The sequence below is a fragment of the Pelodiscus sinensis genome, chromosome 2 (assembly GCF_052426305.1).
Source record: "Pelodiscus sinensis isolate ZL-2025 chromosome 2, ASM5242630v1, whole genome shotgun sequence".
NCBI lineage: Eukaryota > Metazoa > Chordata > Testudines > Trionychidae > Pelodiscus > Pelodiscus sinensis.
Window position 1 is genome coordinate 21,970,214 of NC_143053.1, and position 17,353 is coordinate 21,987,566.

At 42.1% G+C, this 17,353-nt stretch overlaps 1 protein-coding gene across 3 annotated transcripts in view; it reads right to left on the minus strand.

The window, feature by feature from the left end:
* The window catches only part of ZHX2 (zinc fingers and homeoboxes 2), a 114,194-nt gene extending 98,367 nt beyond the window's left edge, over nucleotides 1-15,827 (minus strand). For all 3 annotated transcript variants that reach the window (XM_075920173.2, XM_075920175.2, XM_075920174.2), the window contains exon 1: nucleotides 15,495-15,827. The gene's annotated coding sequence lies outside the window, so the exon portion shown is untranslated. The remainder of the gene's footprint in view (nucleotides 1-15,494) is intronic.
* Between the last annotated feature and the right edge of the window lie 1,526 nt (nucleotides 15,828-17,353).

Here is a 17,353-nt window from a genome sequence, read left to right on the forward strand (position 1 = left end):
GTTGTAACTAGCTGATGGCTGCTCAGATGGGCTGCTCAGATGGGCTGCTCAGAGGCCCATCTGATAAGAATCAGGAGTCTCCACCCGATTCTTGTTTGATCAGAGAATCTACACTGTCAGTATAAATAACTACAACTGGTGTGACAACTGGCAGTTTCAAGAGACAGTCCAAAAACTGATCAGGCAACTAAACTGGCCTGCATAGTTGCCTTAGGAGATGTTCCTTCCAGGTTGTTAGCAGGGCAGCTTGGGGGAGCTTTCATTACCCTGCTGCCTGACATGTACCTGTGCTGATGCAACACAGAGCACTTAGATTCTGAATTGACAGCCTTGCACCATTCAGGAGCTCTAGATTAATTGAGCAAAGTCTGGTCTCTGTTACACCCATGCCAATCTGGAGTTACTCTGGTACAAATGGGTGCTGGGTACATTTGGCTCAGTGTTTTGCAAACAAAACAATTTAAATAAGATTTGGACTAAGAAACCTTCACGTGGAAAAGGAGAACTAAAACACTCCTTTCCCTCTCCCACTAAAAACAACAACTCCAAACAGCCTTTTCATGTAAGAGTTTGTGCTCCTCTTAAAACTAGAAAGCAGCTAATTTAAAACAAAAATAGTCCTCTTCGTTCCACATCAACGAGATCCTGTGTGTCAAGTTTCAGTACAAAAAGAGAGGGGGGTTTGATTTTTAAATCCTCAAGATATAAAGCCCTTTAAAATAGGAATTTATTATCATAAATCATACTAATTTTTGTACTCAAGTAATTATTTATCATTTGGACCAAATAATAAAGTGCATAATTAGCAATACATTCACAAGAGTTTCCCTTTAAGACCTATGAGAAGCAACATTTTTCATATTTTAAATGTGAAATCTCTTAAATTGATTATAACCCTTGATTTAAAGACTTTAATATTTTAAACTGTTTAAATCATATTAGGTTGAAACCTGGCATACAAAAAACCTGTCGAGCCTAGATGTGTGGGTTTTTAAAAAAATAATAAACAATATTTACATCTTTGAAAATACACATTAAAAATACAGAACAGCTCAATAACCAAAAATGTCACCTAACTCAGTGATTCTCATCCTTTCCTGGCCGCTTTCTGGAGTCAGATTTGCCTTCCATCTCCCCAAGTTTCAGTTCACTTAAGAACTACTTGCTCACAAAACCAGACATAAAAATACAAAAGTGTCACAGCACACTTACTGACAAATTGCTTACTTTGACAATTTACCATACACAATAAATATCATACTTACATTTCAGTGTATAGTATAGAGAGCACCATAAACAAGTCATTGTCTGTATGGAATTTTAAATTGCACTGAATTTTATAGTGCTTTTTTATGTTGCCTGTTGTAAAATTAGCCAGATATCTAGATGAGTTAATGTATCTCCTGGAAGACCTCTGTGAATTGCCAGCATATAAGTCAGATACTGACTTCAGATACTTTTTAACTGGCCTCCAATTTTTATATATAACAGCTTTTATTTTAAAACAAAAACAAAATAAGATTTACTGAAATTAATGTAAGGATGGAAGGTTCCTAACTGTCTGGAAAGGTGCATTATTAATTATGCACAGAAATTTTTGAATTTTGTAAGAGGTTGGGTTTTTTTTGGCTTACAGATTTTAAAATAGTAAATTGCCAATGACACTAGCGTAAGCCAAAAATGTATCAAGTTGACACCAAAGAGAGGGACCCAACTGGCAGGACCAAAAGGCAAGTGATGTTTCAAAATGAGTAGTATGTTCTTAGAAAAAGAGTAATAATGAACCATGTCAATGCTCAGTCCCTTTGCCCTGTGTACAGGCCAGCTGTAACACATTCAAGCAGAAGAATGGTCTCCCAACTGATCTATGCCAGAAAGCTAATGTCGGGGAGGTTTTCCAGAAGGAAGCTATTGCAGTGCCTAGCTGCCTGTAACAAGTGGGATGCCAGCATAAAATTACAGCATGAGGTAACTGCCTCCATCTAGAGATCCAAAAGGAGGAGCGAAGGGGGAAGGGAGACGAAAGAAGTGAATTCGTATCTCCAGTGGTGTTAACAAAATACACTGAGTTCCAAAACCACGTCATTACTGGAAAAGAGCATGATACAAAGACCAAAACAGGCTCAGCGCTAGGCTCTACCGATATCAGTCAGTCAATCTGTGCAAGCAAAGAACGCATCAGATGGGTCTGGCCCACGAAAGCTCATCATCTAATAAACCATCTTGTTAGTCTTTAAAGTGCTACATTGTCCTGCATTTTGCTTCAACTACCCCAGACTAACACGGCTACATTTCTATCAGATACAAAAGTATTTTAACAAATCGATACTATAAAACATCAATGACTTAGCATTTTACGCTTGCTGCTGATCCCTAGGAAATTTTTGGAGAAAATGGGGCTAAAACCCACATCTTCCTACTCCAAAAATCACATCCCTCCTCCAACCTGTGCTTATAGGAGAATCTGATTGCACTCTAGTGCCTATGATACAAAGGATTTGATTCCAGACAGCAGTGGCACAGCCACACACCAGGTCACATTATATACCTTTTCAGCCAAGAAGCAACTATTAAATGCCACTTAATAAAGTATAGAATCCATCAATTTTTGGAGGTGATCTGGGAAGTACTTCTAGAATACCAATTTCAGAACCCCAATCAGAACCTTGATCCTACTTTCATTTTATTTGGCCTTCTAGGACTCTACTTTTCTCAAATAAGTTGATACAAATAATGGCAATACTGCATACTTTTTTAAAAAAATTCCTTGTTGTCACGAAACTTAAATTAACTAGATTAATTTATACCCACAAGTCAGTGCTGTGATATTCTGGTATTTGAGAAGAGACAGGATAGAGCAAAGATGTTTTGTATGTTTTGGCACAAGATTCCTTGTGACATTCCTCCCCTGCCTACTTGGAGATATCATAAATACTCTCGCATGTGGCTGGATCATCTGAACTAAGGGCACATCTACACAGCAGGGCTAAAGCCGAAATAAGCTACGCAACTTGAGATATGTCAATTGCATAGCTCTAGTTGAAATAGCTTATTTTGGCTTTTGGCACCGTCTACACATCAGGAAGTCCAAGGGAAAGCACTCTTCCTCCAACTTCCATTACCCTTCTTAAAATGAGGTTTACAGGATTCAGAGTAAGAAGTCCTCCTGCTCACCATTATGTCAAAATAACTGCTTGTAGTGTAAACATGGACTATGTTTTTTGGAATAATGTCAGTTATTCCAAAATAACACTGCTGTGTTGATATACCCTAAGGGTGCTCTCCATCAAATGGAGATAACAAAGGAGAACTATCACCAATGAGTGGGATGACAGCCATCCAGAAGAGCATATTTCACTGTCCAAGTTAGTCAACAATCACAAAGCTTCATTCAGTCTTTCTCAAGTGGCAAATCTGTACATCATGGCAGGCACGAAAAGCTTCTGGAATACAATAACTTATGAGAAACGCAATGGTTTCCAAATGGATAATAGAACACAAGGAGAGTTTAGGGTGTTTTGAATGTCTGGATGCTCTAGATGGTACGTGGTCTTGCCGTGAGGGCAGGGGACTGGACCTGGTGATCTCTCAAAGTCCCTTACAGTTCTAGTGTTCTATGAAAAGCAAATCAGTTGAGAGAGTTGATGGATTTTCCTAACCTTCTAAGATCTGGGGTTTGGAATCTGTGCTTGCCTCACACCAAACAACGTGATCACAACCACCTACCAACCCCCATAGTACAATTTGCTGGTAACTGCAATTGGGATCATCTGTTTTCAAAGGCAAATACAAGAAATCCCAGACTCAGGAGGTAAAGGAGAAGTTCCAAATAAATACTGCATTTGACAATGTAAAAAGCATGTCTGCATGGATATTTTGTTCCCCGTTTGGCATCTTAAGCAAAACAGCTTCCTTTATTTGCTCCCTTTTCACCTCCATCCCAAACAATCCTCTTCGAGAAAAGTTCACAATCTGTTCCTCCTATAAGCTAGGCTGTGCTAGACAGAGTGGGCAGGAAAATGTTTTAAGATAAAATCTTTCTAGGGCTTCTCTAGTGCAGTATTTCTCAATTTTTTTTTATGAAGTAGCCCTTTAAAAAAAATAAATTATAAGTACCCCCAGTACCTACAATTTTCAGACACACAAATGTTTTTTCTACCATTGCAACACATTTGTTTAAACAACTTAATCGTAGCTGGGCAGATGATGGAATTTTTGGGTATAAAAAGTACAAAATAATAAAGCGCTGTAAAACTTAAAACAAAAATTAATTTTTCTCCAAATGTCAGTTGTATTAACATATCCCCCCAGCCTTCTCTAAAGTACCCCTAAGGGTGCTTGTACCACTGGTAGAGAAACACTGCTCTAGTGGATAATGTCCCAAACTGGAGGATTCCTTCAAACCTGTACACTGGTAAGAGAAGTGAATGCTTTTTTCTGAAACATTTTATCACCTTTACTCCTACAAGAAGAAAATAATTGAGTCCTGTAAAAACTAAAGGGTGGGAACAATGGGACTTCTCTAACAGATTGGCCCTGGACGTGGATACTGTAGAAGTTCAGGATTGCTTTTTCAATGAACTTTACAGAGAACAAACAGTTCATGAATGAAGCTGACATCCCAGGACAGGGGCGCCAACAGGCCTGCTGGGCCCTTAGGTGAGGTGGACGGGGCCAGCTCTGTGCTCCCAGAAGGGACAGGACCTTAAGTGGACAGGATCCTTTTAAATTGCCACGCTCTGGGGCAAGTGTCTCCTTTATCCTCCCTCCTTTTCCTCTTATAGGCCCAGCTCAGGTTTTATACAGAGCATAGAGGATCTGCAAGAGCAAAATCAGGTGGTGCTAGGGGATAATGAGATCTATACCAGTGTTGAGTCAACACAATTTTGTTCTTCCCCAGATGACATTAATTTCCTCTCGCAAACTGAGGCTAATTGTCTACATGGGAATTCAGATTATTCCAAAGGGATAGACCTCTCTGCTCCCCACTATGGCAATGTAGACAGTATCTAGTACTCCAAAGGTGTCCAAATGCTTTCCAGTGATGAACCTCACAACATTTTAGTGAGAAAAGCATCATCACCCCCCATTCTACAAAAAAGGGAAGGCACAGAGAAACTGACAGACTCATCTTCAAAAGGTGCTCAGTCTTTGACTCTTCTGGAATGTGTCCGGTGTTCGCCACTTCTGAGCTCAGTTCCTAGCATTCTTGTCCAGTGCTACACAGCAAGAACGTGCAATGAGGAACCACACCCAGACTCTACTCCCAGTCCATGCTTTAGCCACTAGACCATGTTCTTGTCTTATTTTGTTTTAGGACATATTAGTAAAATAGCAGCATCATAAATGTAGTACACTAAAATGGATACTAATGAAATGGTTAACGTGGCCTGGGCCCACTAGTGAAGGCATGAACCAGCATCAATGACTACATTTGACCAAGGACCTGGGTGATCCTAAGCCTGCTACAAGACATCCATAGCACTAAGACTGAAGGTGATGACAATTGACAAGATGGTCCATCCTCTATTGTAGTCTGCTACTATCAAAAGCTTTCGATGCAAGAGAGCCAATTATTAAAACTACATCCTTGCTTCTGAATTACAGGAAACAAATTAGATTTGACTTGCTGTCACTCTGCTTCAAAAGAGTGAATTGAGAGTTTTTTTGATAAATGCAGCATCTTTACTTATGCAGCATCTTTACCCAAGATCAGAATCCCTTCTCTCTCTGATAACCTGATCTTTCATAAGTTTCAAGGAAGCCATATCAAAATGTGGAAGAAAATTAGCAACAATATTTGCACCATCAGTGCAGCCTCAGCAGAAGCGTGGAGACAAGATTAGAAGAATTCTCTGTAGCTCCTTACAGTTAGCGCTAAACAGTAGGCAGAAGGAATTCAACAACATGGGTCTGCTTTCATGATGAAAACTATTATGTCAAAATCAAAATTGCAGGTGAAAATATTCAAACCTTGTTTAGGGAAGGACAGTCTCCAGCTGGCAGTGAGCAAGGGCCTGTATCTCTGGCAGCTGCTCAATGAAAGTTGAAGGTGTTCAAAACCTTGCAAGATTAGCCCCTAACATTTCTAATCATAGAGTCTTAGTATGTGTTCCATGTTTCAATCTCAAACTTGAGATGAAACTTTCTGCTCTTTGGCTTTTATGTGTATGCATAAAGTATATAAAAAGAAGCAACTTCTAACATCTTACTGAAGTGTAACATTATGTAATTGAACTAAGAAGCATGAAATAGAAGTTTAGAGATAAGGAAGGGGGAAAAAAAATCCCAGAAAGGTTGGAAAGCAGGGAAAGAGAATACCTATGTCAAAAGGTTATGTTTTTTTTTCCTTCAGCATTGTATTAAGCCTCTTCCAAGCTGTCTACAGAATTAACTGCTAGCTCTTTTTTTTTTTCTGTGTGTGGGTTATTTTTTAAAAGAAACAATTTTTTTTTAAAAAGAAACAAATACAAAGATGCTGTTTAAGGAGGCAGGAATCACATTTTTTCACGACAACTTCTGTCCTAAGAGATATACCAGAAGCTATTTCTTTTATCTTCCCTACACTGGTCTAGACAGTAGGTTAACTAACTTCTAACAAGCAGTGTAAAATGACTGTAAGCTTCCTTATTTCTGATCATTCGCTTAGGCAGGTCAGAAAAGCACTCAGAATCTGTTTTACTGGTCAAAGCCCAAATGAGTGACACAGTTTCAGCATTTACTGATGAATAGCATGCTGAAAACAACAGACAAGTAAGAGGGCTTGAAATCTACAGTTAACTGGAAGGTTCAAATAATAAACGGAGAAATTATTTAGAAGTTAATTGGGAGTAAAAATAGGAATAATGGGCCTAAATTAAGAAAGGAAAACTGAGTGCATATATTAGGAAAATTTTTGTCAGCAAAAATGATACATTAGTGCATGGAACAGTCGCTGAAGCAGATCCCCAAGAGATTTAAAACTAGTCTGTATAAAGCATAGGGAAATTCTGATTCATAGAGTTTAAGGCCCATGGGCTGGATCTGGTCCCCTGCTTAATTTGATCCAGCCCATGGCAAGTCTCCACACTGAAGACTAGAAACTCCAAGCATTGGCTATCCCTGTGGGTTGAAGCACAAGCACAAGCTGGCCCAAACTGGGCAAGACCTGGCACTCCCAATTTGAATGTGTGTGAGGGATGGGGTGATTTTTGTTGTTGTTGGTTTTATTTTTTTGCTTCTCGCTTAGGAGTACGTGAGAGTGAGGGGGTTGTTTGCTTGTGTTTTACTTGTGTATGGACAAGTATAGAACAGGACACCAATATGTCTATACTGGCAAAGTGTTACCACCGTAGACCTGGCCTTGGGATGGCTTTTCTTCCATAGCTATGCCCAACAGGATCCTATCACCAACTGTACTCAATCTCCCCTTTCAATACCGACAGCTGAGGGAGCACTGTTGCCTTCTCACAATGGTGGGATCATGAGCACTCTGGGCAACAGAACAACCGAAGTATGATGGTACTCTGCCAAACAGCTCCTATCACATGAACACCAGCAGCAGTGCTCTACTGCTTACAAACATTGCCTTCCCAGCAGCCACTCAACACACAGGGCTCTCCAGAGTTCTGATGCTCTTTGTGTAAGCTTGAGCAGCTTTTCACACCATCAGCAAAGCCTGGCTGGATGGCACGGTTGTTCCATTTTCCTCTCATGGAACGTTCCACTATGGAGGGAGGGGAGCAAGAGAGCTGAAAATAAAATGTGGAAAAATAACCACAATCTTTATAAACAAAGGTCTAGAAAATAGACTCATATTCATTCACATTATAGGGACAGAATTCAATCAAGAAATTCTTATGGGGTACATGGTCATCATAACTCTAGTTGCATCATTTTGTCCTTTTAACAGAGTGAAACACATTTCTGTGAAGGAGGCTCATGGAATTCTCTATTTATCATCCATGCTCTTAGCCCAGGAGATATGTGAGGCACAGCTCTTTCATCAGATCCTCCACTGAATTTCACCCAGTGTGTTGCATTTAGCTGTACACAATACACAGATCTGCTTCCTCACAATTTGCTTCCAGTTTCCTCCTCAACATGTCTTGCCCAGACACGCTCGCTGTCAGCTCCTGCAAATCTGTTCCCACTACCAAACATGAAGATCCCCACTGATTCCTGGACAGCTGAATGGCAGCAGTAGCACAGGGCTGTCCTGGATCAACAGCTTAATTTCATAAGGCAGAGATGTGCTCTCACATGGGTGAATTTCAAGATCCTTTTTTGCATTGATTGCAATGTGTTTAACATTGTAATGCAAGTATTAATCTATTAGAGTGCATGTCCTCAAAGGTACCTCTTATGTAGGGTTGGAAGGATTAGAATTTTATCAGTAAGTGTTTTTATGGTAAAATGTTAATTTCACTGTATACACACAAATTGATGAAAAATATTTCCATCGATAATGTATCCATCTATAGATTTCTGTTAAGAAAACTGCTCCCTGAGAAATTATTAGAGCTGGATTTAAGGCTATGTACTTTGCATGTTCTGGCGGGAAGTTGACACTTTGTGTTTTAATGGCTATACAGTTTTAATCTTTGAATTGTAACAACTACTTCATTAAATAATTATTTCTGAAACGCTCCAAATTTCCTGCAACTGTGAAAATTTATAACAAAGACCTTAAAACTCACAAATTTTCACAGCTGTATAAAATTATAAGATAAAAAGCTTACAAATAAACATTGATATTACCGTTCAAAATTAATAACATGGAAATTGAATTGTCACGTTTATTGTAATAAGTGTCCTGGTGTTGGCTATATAGGTTGGCTGTGTCTAGACTGCACCCCTTTTGCAGAAAAGGGATGCAGATTAGACACAGCGCAATTGCAAATGAAGCGGGGATTTAAATCTCCCACGCTTCATTTGCATGAACATGGCTGCCGCTTTTTTCTGGCTCGGGGCTTTGCCGGCAAAAAGCGGCAGTCTAGATGGGGATCTTTCAGAAAATAAACCCACAACCACTCACTCCCACCGAACACACATCTTGTGTGGTTACTACCAAGAACAACCAAGCTGGGAACAAATGGGAAGACAGCAGAGGCTGCTCTGCAAAAGCAGCCGCCTGCTACCCAAAGTAGAGAGAGGCAGTCCCCGAGGCAACACACTGGCCGGGAGGGGGGGAGGAGAGGGGGGCGCCTGTGGTTGCATGCAGAAGCTGGGCAGTGGGAGTGGCTGGGACTCCCAGCTACTCCCCTCACCCATGCCAGGCTTTTGCATGCTACCACAGGCTCCCAGAGCCGATTGTGTCCCCGCCTCCCAGCCACTCCCCAGCGCCCAGCTGGAAAAACAGAAAATACCAGACATTGCACATGTCCGGTATTTTCTGAATTTTTTTACCGGAGAGAGGGCACAAAAACCAGACTGTTCAGTAGAATACTGGATACCTGGCAACCCTAAGTGGGCCGCCTTCATGGTCCTCCATCTCAGGGGGCTACAAGACTGTCAGAAGCGAGATGGTCTCCCCGGATAAGGTAATTTCGTTAACTGCACTTGTGTATCTACAATGTATAGGGTGTGCCAACTGAACCAGAGCTTTGATTGGATGCAGAGGAAACACTCAGCTCTCACAGTCAGTGTGTGTAATCAGCACGCATCTTTCTTCACGTGCTCTTGCTCTACATGCAGGTCACTTTAGTAATATCGATAGGGGGAAAAAAAATCTATGTAGATAGAAACCAGCAGAACCTGGTAACCTTCCACATGGGCAACAGCAAACAAAATGTCTCGCAAGCCACACATAGAACGCTGGTGGGCTGCATGTGGCCCACCACTGGTGTGGACAGTACCTACGCTGAAGCGAGATATTTCTCCCAAAGGTATTGTTAATCTATCTCAATGAAAGGCAGTAACTAGGTTGAAAGAAGAATTTTTCCTTTAACCTAGCACTGGCTACTTCAGAGGTCAGACTGGCTTAACTGTATCACTCAGGGATATGGATTTTTCACACGCCTAAGTGACATAATGGGCCAATCTAACTTTTTAGTGTATGCTGGGTCAGTGTTGCCAATTTTCACAATTTTATCTCTAGTCTCAGTATTTGACACAAGACATGTAAATATCATCTTTCATATAGAGTGAGATCCTTGTGGCTGGAGAGAACAGCTTGAAAACATGAACCCTAGAGGCTCAAAATGCCAGGATACGTACAAAGAACCAAAAGTATATTGTTCTTAAAAAAAAATCTAATTTTTGTAAGTCAAACATTAGGATATTTTGGGGGCTGATTTACGATTTTTGAATGAGTGAGGATAGTCGCACTCATACTGATCTCTCCTGGATGGTGCAAACACCCTCTTCATTTCATCCAGGTTTTGCTCTATATTAAGGCATATGGCAGGGGTGGCCAACCTGCAAAGAGCCACAATAGTTGAGGGGGGAGGGGAAGGGAGAGGAAACATTGTCGAGGGGAAAAAAAAAAAAGACGCTGCACCTTTAAAAACAACTCTGGGTGGCTTTTTGGCCACATCAGGCTCCTGGTTGGTCGGCACCATTTTGCTTTTTGCCACGCTGGACAGTGAGCACAGGGAAACTGGGCCGTTTTAGGTGCACAGGGGAGGCTTTGCGAGCCACACTTGAAGGGGGAAAAAGCCATATGCAGCTCACAAACCACGGGTTGGCCAGCCCTGGCCTATGGAAATAAAATGCTATGTCCATAAAAGCTGTTGCACATTAAGAACATTTTCAGTGCAGTTTTGGGAATCAAAAGGGCCTTCATAGCTTAAAGTGTATTATCAAAATAAATAGGCACTGAGTAACAAGCAGATGTGTAATAAATTTCAGAATTATAAATTTTTGTATCTACTATATATTTGCCAGTGTGTGTGTATGTGTCTGTTCAAGAACTCTTCCTAATCGGTAAGAGCTAGGATTACCAAATTCGGTATACAGCTTTGTTTTATCATAACTTAAAGCAAGAGAAGACTTTGTTTGTGCCGGGAAAATGGGATGTGCCCAGAATGGGATGTCTTCTCATAAAACCACATAGGAAAGAGAATCACTAGGTAGATGAAAGAGGCTGGCTGGGGGTGTGCCAAACCTGAGCCTCCCACCCCCAGCTACCCTTTAGGCAGAGCAAGGGGAGCTAACGCATCCTCCCCCGCCTCTGGTGCTGATTCGTAGGGAAACATTGCTGGCTGTTCCCCTTCATCAGAGAACATAGGGAAAAATGCACAGTTTGCTGCATTCCTCACTCTGGCTGGAGAGCGCAGGGGGCAGATAAACCTGGATCTGTCTCAGCTGGGGGACATGAACCCTTCCCCTGGCTGTGCCCACAGGAGCTGCAGAGGCCATGGAGAGACATTTCTCACCTGGCCCCAAGCTGCTACAGTGAAAAAAGGCTGGGATAGTCCTCTCTCTCTCTGGGAAAGTCTGTATACTGAACCCCTCATCCTCAGCCCACCCCAGAGCAATAATTCAAATGAAGTATGTGCATTTTCATTTTATTTTTCCAAAAAACAAAAATTGAGTTAAGAAGCAGAGCAATGCTGGGTAAACCTTCTAGTGGTTTATAACAAACAAAAAAATTAATTACAGCTGATGTAACACTCATATACACATCTGCACACCACTCTGGCTATATCTACACTGCAGTTCTTTTTCAGAAAAAGGTACGCAAATTGTGAACCGCAATTTGCATATCTTTTTCCAATTCTTTTTTTGGAAGAGGCTTTTCCAACATGTGGCCCCTCTACATGGGACCAAATGTGGGAAAAAACTCCTCTTTTGGAAGAGCCCTTATTCCTCATAAAATGAGGAATACAGGGCTTCCGAAAGAACGCGCCTGCTTTTTCAGAAACTGATCCAAAAAATGGATGTGTTCCCTGGACGTGGCAGAGTTTTTCCGGGATAGCCTCAGTTAATTCCTTTGGTGGGTTTAAATTCAGATCTATATTATTCTTGTGTTTAGTTGTATTACTTATTTTAAATGTGTACATATGCTTCCACCAGACAGGTTCACAAATTAGGGCAAAATGTCAGTCAAGTGATACTGAAGTACGGAAAAAAATCCTTTTTAAAGCCAAAATCTAAAATACACAGTCTTGACTGAAAACTTAAACCTAATTTTCCTATTATCCAACAGACATACCCTCAATTCTGAAGGGATCTGGTTTTGCTGCAATTCTGCCATAAATTATACCCATTAGATTCTTTATTTATTTCCAATAGGGGTTTTTTTGTCCTTCAAACTCAGTGGGGATTTTGAACAGTAATTTGGGCCAGGATAAAAACAAAAAATCAAACCACACCCAAAACATTAACTGTGCTGCAGCTAAGATTCTCTGTGAGAATATTCAAGAAAAGGGGGAGTAAAAAGTGAAGTCATGATACATGCAAATATTGTGATGTCATTTCTGGCATTAAAACCAGGAACTTGCACAGGGACAAGCAGATCCAGGCCTGGTCAATAGCAGTCAGATACTTTGGGGATTAAGGGGAAAAAATGATATCTTTATTACATTCATGTGCTGTCTTTGGATATAGTTTCACCAGCAAAAAGAACAAACAGATGTGATGGTACTAACATTTAATACTAAAGCCAGCATATTCGTTTTATACATGCTGCTTAGAAAATATATATTTATCAGAATTTGTAGAAGAGGATTTTTGGAACTGGTGAGGAATTATTTAGCCAGGAATGGGTTATTTTCAAACACTTTCAACTAGCAATCTACTTGGAGAAAACCTGAGAGAGTTTCTGCTCTGTATGTGGAACAGCAGGTGGGAACTTAGCATTCATTTTATACATGAGTAATCCACACAGATGCCAATTGGACCACTTATATGCTCACATTTAAACACGTGCTTAAGTGCTTTTCTGGGACTATAAGGGTACATCTACACAGCAGGGCTAAAGTTGGAATAAGCTACACAACTTCAGCTATGTCAATTGAGTAGCTTAAGCTGAAATACCTTACTTCAGCTTTTGGTGCGGTCTACACAGCAGAAAGTCAAAGGAAGAACACTTTTCCTTCAACTTCCCTTACTCCTTGTAAAATTAGGGTTACCATGAGTTGGAGTAAGAAGTCCTCTAGCTTGATATTATTTTGGAATAAAAGCTTATAGTGCAGATGCGCATTTTGTTATTTCGGAATAACATTGGTTATTCCGAAATAATGCTTCTGTGTAGACATACCCTAAGGGTTCTGGAAGAGGGGATGACCAAGTGAAATCTTCCACCTGTCTCTGGTAGAAGTTTTGGAAAGAATGAATAGGTTAAAAGGAATAGAAATAAAATAAAGGTGTTCAAACTTGAAAAAGCTTCTTAGCATTTAATTTTTCAACTGTCATACCATGGAGTACATTTGCTTTCTTTGAGGAAATTAATAAATAGTTAAAGTTATGAATATAAATGGTTTTACTGGGTTGTTAAGAGCCTCATACCTGAGACTGAAGCTTAACCCATAGCAATGAGAGTATGAAAAAAGAGCATAGTTTTAATACAGCGGAGGCAAACTACCTGTACATAAACTGAAAAGAGATCACAGAGCACTTCCACAACTAGAATATTTCCTTTTTATAAAAGGAGTTTGAATAGTTATCATTTTAATGTGGTAGGCCCTGATTGAGGAAAGAATTTACCTAAAGCTTCATACACTTGAAGATAAGCATGCTTTTTTAAACAAGTAGTATTTCACTGGTGACAAAGCACCTGTGAGAGCTCCATAACTACCTGGTGATGTTAAAAAAGACCTTTTTCCAAGATATATATTCTTGTTGATAGTCATCTGATGCTTTGTGGCATTGCTGCCCTGGGACATAAATGTAATGAGATAGTGAAATATAAAGCTCTTCTAAATATAAAGTTATTTTTTGATTGAATACCTACTTAGCTCTCCTTCCCCTCTTCTTCAGTATCTTCCCCACCCCTGTCTAGTTAAAACTTGAAGTATAAAGTGTTGTTTTTGTTTAGTTTTCTCTTTTGGCAAGTCTTCAATCCTGTACAGTTCCAAACCTCTGCAAACAGCATCTGTATTGACAAGATCAGGAACTTTCATTCAAAAAGTTACCAGAGAAGATCAATGAAAGGAAAATATGTACGATGTCCCTTTAAAAAAGCAGGCTTTGCGGAAGGCTGGATTCCCACAGTCAAAGCAAACAAAAGGCACTCAGGAAATAGTTGAGGGCAGAGATCCCCTCATGTCTTTGAAGTCAATCAATCAGGTGGAACTCCTCAGCAAATCACAATTTTCCTTCCTGAGAACCAAGTTTTATTCCTATCCACACAGAAGGAGGGGGAAAAAAATCTGTCTCCCCCCCACACTCAAGGCAGCCAGAATAGACCCCAAATTACAGATGTGATGCTTTAGAAAAATCAAACAAAAAAAAAACCTGCCAGGAATCTGGAAGTCTCTTCCCAAAAGTGGATGAAAGATGCTAAGAGACAAGTTTACCAAGATCTCTGACCACAAACGTTGTCTTTAAAAAGCAAGTGGCAACAAAAGCACTGAAAACACCACCACCAGCAACGAAGATTAACATCTGAGGGGATGGTTTAAAGCACCAGCCACTAAGGGACTTTTTTAAGGAAGAAAAGAGGGATGCACTCAGCAGAGAGAGAGAGAGCAACTCAGTTTGAAGGATGATCAGTGTCGTGGCAAGTTGTATTTGGTGGTAGCGTGTTGGGGTAGGGGTGTCAACCTCTGCCTACCTCAGCAGAGAAGCACCTTCTGGCTCATGATTACAACACATCTCTGCTGCCTCTCTTCCCCCCCCCCCTATCTGCAGTTACCAGGAGCTATTCGAATTTAAAGGGGCTGCACCCCAGCGCGTCATGGTGCCTGCCACCACATTAAGGACAAGTCGTCACTGAGAAAGAATAACCCCCCCATCTCTGCCAACTCAGAGGAGCGGGGCGGCGAGCGGTGCAAATGCCACGCGTTCCGGCGGCAGCCAGGGGACCTGCTCCCCTCCTCCCGCATTTAAGCACCCTGATCCGCGGGTGTATTCGCTTTAAACCAGAGGAAGCTTTTAAACCAAGGCAATAAAAAAAAATCGCCCTGCTCGCCTCTACGTAACGCCCTGTCGAAAGCGGACGCCATATTTTGTGTTGCTGATGTCGACAGCCACACAGGGAAACGTAGACATGTTTTTTCCCTTCCTCCTCCTCCTCTCTTCCCCCATTCACCCAAACTTGCATTTTGGGGGTGGGTGGGTTGAAGCAAATCCTATTTTTCTCACCGGCTCCTCTCGGTTCTGCAATTTTCCTTCCCTCCCTCCGCCCCCTTTCCCCAGCCGAAGTTCCATTCACCAGCCCGCTTGGGAAGGCGCTTGCTGGGGAGGAAAAGTTGCGTGTGAGTGGCTGGCTGGCGAGGGGCAGGAGCGCTCGCAAGTGCATGTGGGCAGAGAGGTTCCGAAGGAGCCCGCTGCGCTTCCCCTGGCGGGTCGGGGTTTTCTGCGGGGGGAGGGTGAATGGGAAGGGAAGCGGGGGGTGGGAAGTTTCTTACCTGAGCCCAGGGCTTTAGGAGGCAGCAGCACGAACTTTCCCCCAGTGGAAGGGCAGTGCCTTTCGTAAGGCTGCGGAACGTGGGAGCCGGGCTCGGGATCCTGGGCAAAGCCCCCCCCCCCCCGGTACCCCCCTAACAGCAGAAACAGTGGCAAAAAAATAAAATAAAATAAAAAAATCCTTCGATCAGTGGGGATCTACGCCAAAACCCACATGATCTCTGACGTCAGCATGCGTATTTGCATACGATACCACCAGCGGCTCTTCCACCGGGGGTCTCTTTATTTGGGAGAAAGTTAGAAACTGAAATTGACCCAGGCTCCTTTAAGAGTCTTAGGGTGATCATAAAATTTTCCTCTCCCTCCGCGATCCATCCACACGTGTGTGTATGTGGGAGGGGGGAAGATTTCCTTCCTTTTTGGCAACTTAAAGTCTATCGCTACCACCATTTTTAAATTAATTATTACTATTATGTATTAATTATGTAGCTTGGAGTTGGCAGGGCTGGGAAACAGATAATTGGATATTCCAAAAGCTGCATCTACCTGGATCCTGCTGGTGTCGTACCCCACGACTCCAAATTAACCCATTAAATAAACAAGACTTAACCACTCCCACCTCTCCTCCCCCCTGAAAATACCCCCTCCGCAAGACATTCTTATGTAACCGTGGTCCCCCCTTCCCAAAATAAACCCCCTACAAATCTGGCGCCTGGATCCTACTAATTTTTGGCTTCCACTTTCGAAATAGTAATGTCTCATAAAGAACAAGTGTAGACGCTCCTCTGACGCCTATAACGCCGTGGATCCCTTCGGGCCATAGCGGCATATGCAGAAATCGGAATCGGGTATGTCCAGTTTTTAGTTCTAGTTCCTCAAATGCAACTGCCTAAAGAGTGAGCAAACAGCAGCTGTTTCTGCTGCAACTTGACTATCCAGCCCATTAAGAACCCTGGCGCCACAGCACCTCCAATCTGGCATCTGTATCCTGGATTAATTTTGGCCCCCAAAACAGACACTGTGCTATCAGAACACAAAATAAGGATGACTCTTTCTCTCCCCACCCTCCATCACATCCTCTTAGCAGAGAGATGCAACCTGTATGCTTCTGGATCCAGCTGATGTGTGGCTGCATACATTATACCCAGTTTTCCTGTTTAAACGTAGTTCAGGTAGACAGTGGCATTGCTTGGCTCCTTAGGGCCCAAAACTGTGAGGGTCCAGCTCTGGGGCGGGGGTGGCGAATGGACCCGCTATTAGCAGCGCTCTTTGTTCCAGGAAGCACGGTGGGTGGGGGGTTTGCTTTGTTTAGGCATTAATGGGAGGGGGAGGGTTGAATGCCAAAATGGGCATGTTCTAAGAGCGTTTAGCAGCACTGTTGGAGGAGTGCATCGGGACCGGGTGTTTTAGGAAGCAGCTCAGTTCGGTCTCTACTAGGATCTGAGGTCGTGGGTACAAAGAACCAGCAGGCTTCGGGTTTTACCCAGATCTCTCAGGGACGCTCTGCTCTAGTGTGACTAGAAGGCAGGGGCGGTGAAATCGACAGTGTCCAAAAATCCCCACGCGAGTCCCATTTTCTCTATGAAAAGTTCAAGGTGTCACTGATCATGAGCTCGACAAACTGTTGATCCCGACCACGTGTAGCAGCCAGAGAAGCCGGTGAGAACAAGGAAGGAGGCAGCATTGCAAGAAGCTGGCAGCATGCTAAACAGCCTGTGCTCCTCGTTTTTTACACGCTGCTCATAGCTGCCTGAATTGTGTCTGTTGGTGAAACATAACAGACCCGAGATCAGGCAGGAATGGCAGTTCTGGACTTTTCGAGCTGTGTGACTATCTGCATTTTGGGTATCAGCTGAAAATA